The sequence below is a fragment of the Ovis aries genome, chromosome Y (assembly GCF_016772045.2).
Source record: "Ovis aries strain OAR_USU_Benz2616 breed Rambouillet chromosome Y, ARS-UI_Ramb_v3.0, whole genome shotgun sequence".
NCBI classification, from domain to species: Eukaryota; Metazoa; Chordata; class Mammalia; order Artiodactyla; family Bovidae; genus Ovis; species Ovis aries.
In genome coordinates this window covers 2,141,573-2,150,904 of record NC_082741.1, presented here as the reverse complement: position 1 = coordinate 2,150,904, position 9,332 = coordinate 2,141,573, and the positions used below count along the sequence as shown (strand labels likewise).

Below are 9,332 nucleotides of genomic sequence, written 5' to 3'. Positions count from 1 at the left end.
GTACAGATAAAATTATTACCATTTCAAAATATACCTAAGTTGTTTTAAAAGCAGAGCGTTTGTTTCATTTTATTTATTTTTAATATAAATTTATTTATTTAAAAATTTACTGTGGCTGTAAGTGAAGCATAAAGTAGAATTTTAAAGCCAAGTATTTGCCAGAATTTCTATATAAATTTGAATATGCTTAATGAAGTCAGGTATATCTGTGTGTTGATAAAATTAAAGTTAAGAAACAGCACTGGCTTTTTAAAATGTTGAAATATTATTAAAATATACATATTTTAATATATAATATGTATTTATATATATATATATATATATATATATACACACACGCACACACGTGTGTATTTTTTTGATTCCCAGGTGGTGCTAGTGGGAAAGAACCCACCTCCCAGTGCCAGAAACATAAGAAACACGGGCTTGATATTTGGGTCAGGAAGATCCCCTGGAGAAGAAAATGGCAGTCCACTCCAGGATTCTTACCTGGGGAATCCCATGGACAGAGAGGAGCCTGGTGGGCTACAGTCCATGGAGTTTTAAAGAGTCAGACACGACTGAAGCGACTTAGCACACGGGCATGTATTTTTCAAGTGCATCATTTTCCTTGGGGCTTCTGTAACAATAGATGACAAACTGGCTTGCCCACAACAGCGCAGTTGTGAAAACCAGCCATCTGAACTCAAAACGTGCTCCAAGTAACCCTAACCCTCTGAGACTTTGGGGCGAATCTTTCCTCAACTTTTCTCTCTGCTGGAAAATGTAGGAAATCCTTGGCATTCTTTGGCATCGCTCCATTCATATAACTTTGTCTCTGTCTGCAAATCTGTTCCCAGTTTCTCCTTTTGCTAAAGACCCCACATATATCAGTTTTTAAAGCCCACCCAGATATCTGTATTTTAACACGGTCTCTTTGGCAAAATTCAGTTTTCAAAGTAAGGTCACGTTCACGGAGCTGGTGGTTAGGAACTCAGCATATCTTTATGGAAGACTCACTTTAGCCCATAACATTAAGAAGCTGACTTTGGTCACATGCCAGGTTAATATTGAATCCTAAGCTAACATCTTGCCACTGGATGACTTTACTCATGAACAATCCTGATAAGCTTGTCTTTCTGTGAAATGTACGGTAGCTAAAATAGTTGGCCAGTGATTTAATCAGACTCTAAGAAGACCAATAATTGCAGGAGCATGCAAATGTTTTCTCCTGTTCACACTTCTGTGAGCAGGTTGACCTCCAGAGAAATGCTGGATTTCTGACTTACTTTGCATATTCTTTGCACTAACTCATGAGATTTCAAACCACTAATGCGATTGCCCAGGATCAGCTTGGTTTTTTAGCATTTCCTGTGCAAATATCATTTCAGGAGAGACGATAAATCTGTTATTTGGTTAGTCTTCCCATGGATGGAGGAGCCTGGTAGACTGTAGTCCATGGGGTCCCAAAGAGTCAGACACGACTGAGCGACTTCACTTTCACTTTTCACTTTCACGCATTGGAGAAGGCAATGGCAACCTACTCCAGTGTTCTTGCCTTGAGAATCCCAGGGACGGGGGAGCCTGGTGGGCTGCCATTTATGGGGTCGCACAGAGTCGGACATGACTGAAGCGACTTAGCAGCAGCAGCAGCAGAAGGCATCAGTTTGTGAAGAAGGATTTTTTTCACCTGCTTGATAACTCTCTCCTTTTCGTCTGTGTACCAGCTCTGTTTCAGCAGCTTCTACCACCACTGAGCGTAATACCACCTGCAAGATGAGACTTCTCAGCTGTGGCCCTATCAATAGTATTTGGGCAGAATAATCATTTGTTTGCAGGGTATGTCCTCTGCACTGTACAGTGTTGTAGCATCCTTGATGCTTCTCACCAGATGCCAGTACTACCTGACCCCGAGCTGTGACCTCGAGAAGTGGTCAAATCCCTATATGTTAATCAACAGATGAGGAAGATGTCGATAAACAGATAGAAGAAATGCATTCCAAATGTATGCAGTGGAATATCACTCTGCCATAAAGAGAGAGAATGAAATAATGCCATTTTCAGCAACATGGATGGACCTAGAGATGATCAGAGTAAGTGAAGTAAGCCAGGCAGAGGAAGACACATATCGTAGTATACACTTATACCCAGAATCTAAAAACAGTGATACAGATAAAGTTATTTATAAAAGAGAAGCCGTCACAGACATAGAAAAGAAGCTTACGGTGGCCACAGGGGAAAGGGCTGGGGGGTAAATAAGGGGATTGGGATTAACATATTCCCACTATTAAATATCAAATAGATAAGCAACAAAGACCTATTGTATAGCGCAGGGAAGTCTACTGACTATTCTGTGCTAACCTATATATGAGGAAAGAATCTAAAAGGGATGAATATATGTGTATATATAACCGACTCACTTTTCTTTAGACCTGAAACTAACACAACATTGTAAATCAACTGTCCTTCCATTAAAATGTTTAAAAACTAAAATTCTACTATGAATTGTGTAAAAAATCTTGTTTGATTCAGAAGCACTATAACAGATACCACATGCCCTATCTATGTCTTCCAAGATGGGCAGCAGCCCATAAATAAGTTCTCAGAAGTACTTTCTGAACTCATAAGAGTTTCCAGCTATTCATGAACCTCCCAACTATATGCTAAACAGTCTTCTTTATACCTTTTAAATGTTTTTTTTTTTTTTTACTTTAAGCCTTTGTTGAGTTTTTTTTATATAAATAATATTCTTTCTATGTTATGTTTCTTGGCCACAAGTCACGTGAGATCTTAGTTCCTCAGGAGATCGAACCCTAACCTCCTGCATCAGAAGACAAAGTGTTAATCGCTGAGCCACCAGGGAAGTCGCTAAGCAGTTTTTTTTTTTTTTAATCAGTCTTTATTTTATTGAAGTGTAGTTGATTTACAGTGTTGGACTTCCCTGCTAACTCGGCTGGTAAAGAATCCGCCTGCAAGGCAGGAGACCCCAGTTCGGCTCCTGGGTCGGGAAGATCCGCTGGAGAAGAGATAGGCCACCCACTCCTGTATTCTTCAGCTTCCCTTGTGGCTCAGCTGGTAAAGAATCAGCCTGCAATGTGGGAGATCTGGGTTCGATCCCTGGGTTGGGAAGATCCCCTGGAGAAGAGAAAGGCTACACGCTCCGGTATTCTGGCCTGGAGAATTGTATGGAGCACAGGCCATTGGGTTGCAAAGAGTTGAACACGACTTTCCTATATTCTACTGAAGTGCAGTTGATTTATAATGTAGTAATTTCTTCTCTAGAGCAAAGTGCGTCATTTATACATACATATACATTCTTTTTAAAATTATTTTTTCATGATCGTTTCTCATAGGATATTGACCAGAGTTCTCTGTATGCACTTTAATTTTTTAAATTTTATTTTTATTTACTTACCACCAAAAACAGTTTGCCTTGAGGTATGGCCGATTAACAGTGCTGTGATAGTTTCAGGTAAACAGCAAAGGGACTGAGCCGTTACATAGAACACATATCCATTCTCCACCAAACCCCGCTCTTTTAAATATGTATTTCATTTTGTCTTCAGAATGAAATAGATCTGAAGCCTGATATCCATTTAGGGGAGTGAGAAAACAGGGTCGACCTCTGTTTTCCTTGTTTCAGAGAAACTGTTGCCAAGTTTCTCTCTCGGCTAGGTTTTCAAATTTCCGCTCAAGGGTCCCTGAGGTGGACCTGAGCGTGTTGAACCAACCTTGAGGGCTGGGAACGTCGGCATTTCCTAAAGAGCTGGTGGCAATGAGGTTTCTGCTGCTTGTGTGGGAGACGCCAGGGGAGTCATGTGTTGAAACCAATTCTTTCAGGCTATGATTCTCTTCTTCTCCTGCAGGTAATTTGAGAGAGGCATTACCTTTTTCAGGCCATTAAGGTATTTTATGGCAAACGAGTGCACTGGCATCCCATGCGGTCCCCCGGGGGCCTCATCCAGTCAATACAGCTTCAAAAATTTCCTCCTCCACAGCAAGCCCCGGGGAGCACTGGAGCGGGCAGCTTGCATTTTCTATTCTGTCCCTTTAGTCGTGTCCGGCTCCTTGCGACCCCATGGACTGTAGCCCGCCAGGCTCCTCTGTCCAGTTTCTCCGGGCAAGAATACAGGAGTGGGTTGCCATGCCCTCCTCCAGGGGACCTTCCCACCCCGGGATCAGACCTGCGTCTCCTGCATTGGCAGGCAAATTCTTTACCACCGAGCCACCAGGAAAGCTTCTTAGGGAAGCTTCCTGGCAAATGGATATATTTCTAGGAGCTATATACTAAAGGGTGGGGTTGCTAGACAGAAGATGTGATGGTTGGATGGCATCACCAACTCGATGGACATGAGTTTGAGCAAGCTCCGGAAGTGGGTGATGGACAGGGAGGCCTGGCGTGCTGAGGTCCATGGGGTTGCAGAGAGTCGGACACGACTGAGCGACTGAACTGAACAGAACTGAACTGCCCTTGCTAGGTGACAATGCATAAGAAAAGGACTGTCAGTATAATGTGACTGCACCAAGCACCATGTTACCCTTTGATTAACATTTGTGAGATAGTTCCAGTTCAACTTCAACCTCCCTGAAACTTGGTCCTGGCTACCACTTTATCCCCACGCTCTAGGTAACAGTATAGTAGTGTTCAGTTCAGTCGCTCAGTCGTGTCCGACTCTTGGCGACCCCATGAACTGCAGCACGCCAGCCTCCCTGTCCATCACCAAGTCCCAGACTCTACCCAAACTCATGTCCATCGAGTCGGTGATGCCATCCAGCCATCTCATCCTCTGTCGTCCCCTTCTCCTCCTGTCCCCAATCCCTCCCAGCATCAGAGTCTTTTCCAATGAGTCACCTCTTTGCATGAGGTGGCCAAAGTATTGGAGTTTCAGCTTTAGCATCAGTCCTTCCAAAGAAATCCCAGGGCTGATCTCCTTTAGAATGGACTGGTTGGATCTCCTTGCAGTCCAAGGGACTCTCAAGAGTCTTCTCCAACACCACAGTTCAAAAGCATCAATTCTTCAGCACTCAGCTTTCTTCACAGTCCAACTCTCACATCCATACATGACCACAGGAAAAACCATAGCCTTGACTAGACGGACCTTTGCTGGCAAAGTAATGTCTCTGCTTTCCAACATGCTGTCTAGGTTGGTCATAACTTTTCTTCCAAGGAGTAAGCATCTTTTAATTTCACCAGGGAAGCCCCTAAATCCCGTTACCTCGGTGACAGGTCATGTGGACAGCCCATTCATAGGTGTCTGTTGGCATGTCAGTTTCTACTTACAGTGGCATCTTTGTCTTCTCATGAGGTTTTCATAGGAGGGATGGGATGGATAGATAGACTGATGGATGCTAGGTGGTGTTACATAGAAAAGTGAACTCACTCGGTCGTGTCCGACTCTGTAAATCGGTGGATTGTACAGTCCATGGGACTCTCCAGGCCAGAAGACTGGAGTGGGTAGCTTTTCCCTTCTCCAGTGGTTCTTCCCAAACCCAGGGATTGAACCCAGGTCTCCCACACTGTGGGCTGATTCTTTACCAGCTGAGCCACCAGGGAAGCCCAAGAATACTGGACTGGGTTGCCTGTCCCTTCTCCAGGGAATCTTCCCACCCCAGGGATTGAACCAGGGTCTCCTGCATCGCAGGCAGATTCTTTACCAGCTGAGCCACCAGGGGCGCCCGTAGATAATAGATAAAAAGATGATAAGCAGATGGTAGAGGGATCGGAACACAAGTAGAGAGAGAACAGCACGCGTCTGTTCCAGCTTGTATTCTCCCCACCTAGAGGGCTGCATTTCCACTCTTGCAGAGGTGTGTGTGTGTGATAAATGGAAGAGCTTGATTTTATTTCAACGCAGTTTATCAGCACTTCCCATCATGGTTATCACGAGGCCGCTCTGTTTCAGGAATTTTGCCTGATCAGTGTCATAAATCTATTTCCTGTTTTCTCCTGAAACCGTCCCTATTTTATATTGTGCCTTTGGATGACAATACAACTAGAGTGAATCGATGGAAAAGATGTAAAATTCTAGTAAAGATGCGTGTTCGCCCACAAGACTGTCGTGCTGAAGTAGCACCGTTTATTTTCCGGGCCATATTCCTCTTTGCAAAAGTCTTCATAGGTCTTCCATCTCAGATCATATCTGTTTCTCTCTGCTCTGTTTCATCACTCAATTAATTTACATTTCTGGCCACAAAACACCATGGAATTGTAATAGCTTAGACATAGCTGCTTGTGCAAAGCTTTTCATACAGTCCTGAAGTTTCAAAGATATCTTGTGTATGCACCTTTCTTTATATTTCCATGTGAGTTTTGCTATAAACTTACCAATATGTATTTAATAAACTGACATTTTTAATAGTTTAGGCTCACTCTATAAATTTTGGGGCGAGATACCCCAATTCATGAACAGGGTAATTTCCTCCCTTAATTTAGATTTTTTTTTTCTTTCCCTTACAATGTGTTTTGCAGTTTAGAGCCTAAACGGCTAGTAGATCTCAGACTTACTTTCAAATATTCGATATTTTAACAAATTGTTTTATTATTTATTTTTATTTGCTTTTCTGTCATATGGAAATTGATGTCTTTATACTGCTTTCTGCTGAGACACCTTACTAGATGAGCTTATTATTTCTAGTGGTCTCTCTACAGATTCTTTTATACGTTCTGAGTAGCTCTTCACGGCCTCTATGAATGATATTTTTGTTTTAAAATAGTATATTCAGTCCTAGTTATTCCTGTTGTTCGGTGGCTCATTCGTGTCCGACTCTTTGCAACCCCATGGACGGCACCGCTCCAGGCTTCCCTGTCCGTTGCCAGCTCCCTGAGTCTGCTCAAACTCATGTCCATTAAGTCGGTTACATGCATGTCTGCATTCAAATTTTGCTTTAAAAACTTCAAATTGAAAACAACCTCAGTATAGATAGAAGTAATAAAATTACACTAGCAGATATCCTTGTCCCATTTCAAATTTTTATGCAGAAGCTTTAATAAATTATTAGGAATAATTCTAAATATGCAGATGTTGGAAATACCCTTTGTCAGATGAGAGTTTTTTTCTTACCATGATAGTTAAGAGTTTTATTAGAAATCAGTGATGGATATTATCAAATGCTTTATCTCCATCTCTTTAGATGATTATTTATATGTGTTTTTGCTTCTGCTGTGTGGAGAATTGTATTGAAGGGTTTTAAGTGATAAATCAGCCTTGCATTCCTCAAACAAAACCTACTTAAATAAGATACGTTTCTGCTTGTAAATACCCCTGGATTTAATTTGCTCATATCTTATCTACAATATGTGTCTCTCCATACTTGAGGGACATTTTATTTAATGCCATTTTTAGATTTGATTTTAGGATCATGTACAGTTCTCATAAAATAAGTAGAAAGTTTTTTCTCCCTCTCTCTATTATCTGCAAATTTGTTAACGTCCTCAGAAAATAATGGGGAGGTATTTTTTTCCTCTCTTTCTGTTGTCTGCAAATTTGTTTTGTCATTCAATGCCAGGAGAATTTACCACTCTATCCATTGGGTTGGGAATTCCTTCTGTGGAAGTTTTAAAGATAATATTAAAAAAAAAAATCATTGCAAAGTGAATGGGAGTCAGTGAGTTTCTGTTCTTCACTTATCGTTTTGATAACTTATAAAAAGCACTTGTCTATGTCATCTAAATTGTCAGTTAAATTAGCATCAATCTGCACGTGGTGTCCTTTTAATATATCACTCATGCCAGCAGCGTGTAAACAAGAGATTGTCTTTGGTAGATTTTACTTTAGTTATGGTGTCATCTTTCTTTTATTCTGCTGTGACCTCATGAGAGATTTATAAAGTGCATGATTGTTTCCCAAAAGGTGGCCTCCCCTGGTGGCTCAGACGCTAAAGAAGCTGCCTGCCGTGTGGGACACCCAGCTTCCCTGGAGAAGGACATGGCAACCCACGCCAGTATCCTTGACTGCAGAATCCCATGGACAGAGGAGCCTGGCAGGCTACAGTCCATGGGGTCGCAGAGAGTCAGGAATGACTTAGCAACGAAGCAACCGCAACTTGGATTTATATATGTAGTCTTTGGGTTATTTGCTTCCCTGGTGGCTCAGATGGTAAGGCATCTGCCTGCAATTTGGTAGACCCAGGTTCGATCCCCGGGTCAGGAAGTTCCCATGGAAAGGAAAACAGCAACCCGCTCCCATACCCTTGCCTGGGAAATTTCATGGACAGAGGAGCCCGGTAGGCTACAGTCCATGGGGTTGCAGAGAGTCAGACACGGCTAAGCAACTTCACTTTCACTTTCTTTTGGATTACATTTTCTATATATTTTTTAATATTTTCTATATTATATATTATATTTGGGGGGGGACTGTTTGTTTTTGCAGCATACATACAAGGCTAAATCCAAAATAATTTTTCAGACTCTCTTTTTCTGGCGTATGTACTAGTGTCAGAGTATTTTGAACACATTCAATTGGAAGTGCGTAACATTTGCTTTCTTACATTGCGTTTTTATTATGGCATGTTTTATATTATTACATGTTACAATTTTCATTTACATGGAGGTTTCTTTGTTCAGACTGTAGAATATGAGCTGTCAGTGTGTTGACGTGAATTATGTTCTAGTATATTTCTCACATCAAGTGATTTTTCCAAGTATCCCTTAAAAGAGTGCATACTCTGTATTTTTGGTTCAGATATTGTTAACCTATCAATTACATTCTCTTTATCCTATTTGCCCCACCCCACCCCTATTAATTACTACCAGGTTCTGTGACCATTGTGTTGGAATCACCCAGTCTGAGATAGTACTGTCTCTACTGAATGGGTCAGTATCCTTTATAAAATCTCCTTATTACCCTCAAGCCTTCCTAGTCTAACATGAGACTAATTACCCCTTGGTGAATGTTTACGGGACACATTTTTTTTTCTATTCTTCTACTTAGACTGGAGTGAATATTTGCATGACACATTTTTTTTTTCTATTCTTCTACTTAGAATGTAGCTACTCTCATACACCTTCAATATCGACAGAGTAGACAGCATATAATTGCAACTAGTTTCTTTAATGTAATCTGGGCATATGTTCGTTTAATAGAATTTGGAATATTTAGACCATAAATATCCAGTGTAATTTAATGGCTCTGTTGACACTGAAACCAAACACAGTGTCTTGTTTGTTGGGTTGTTTCGTCTTTTTATGCCTATGCTATGCTCCTGTTCGTCTGTACCGTGCCTCATAAATGTTTTATTTGAATTCTATTTGTGTATTTATTTATGGCTGTGCCGGGCTTTGCATTTGCAAGAGCTTTCTCTAGTGGCGAATGGGGGCTACTCCTTGTTACAATGTGCAGGCTTCTCATTGTGTT

General features: G+C 41.3%; 1 long non-coding RNA gene across 1 annotated transcript in view; it reads left to right on the top strand.

Annotated features, from left to right (window-relative positions):
- The window catches only part of LOC105605322 (uncharacterized), a 128,418-nt gene that overhangs the window by 32,872 nt on the left and 86,214 nt on the right, over positions 1-9,332 (top strand). The window contains exon 2 of the long non-coding RNA XR_009598983.1: positions 370-8,791. This is a non-coding gene — a long non-coding RNA (uncharacterized LOC105605322). The remainder of the gene's footprint in view (positions 1-369; positions 8,792-9,332) is intronic.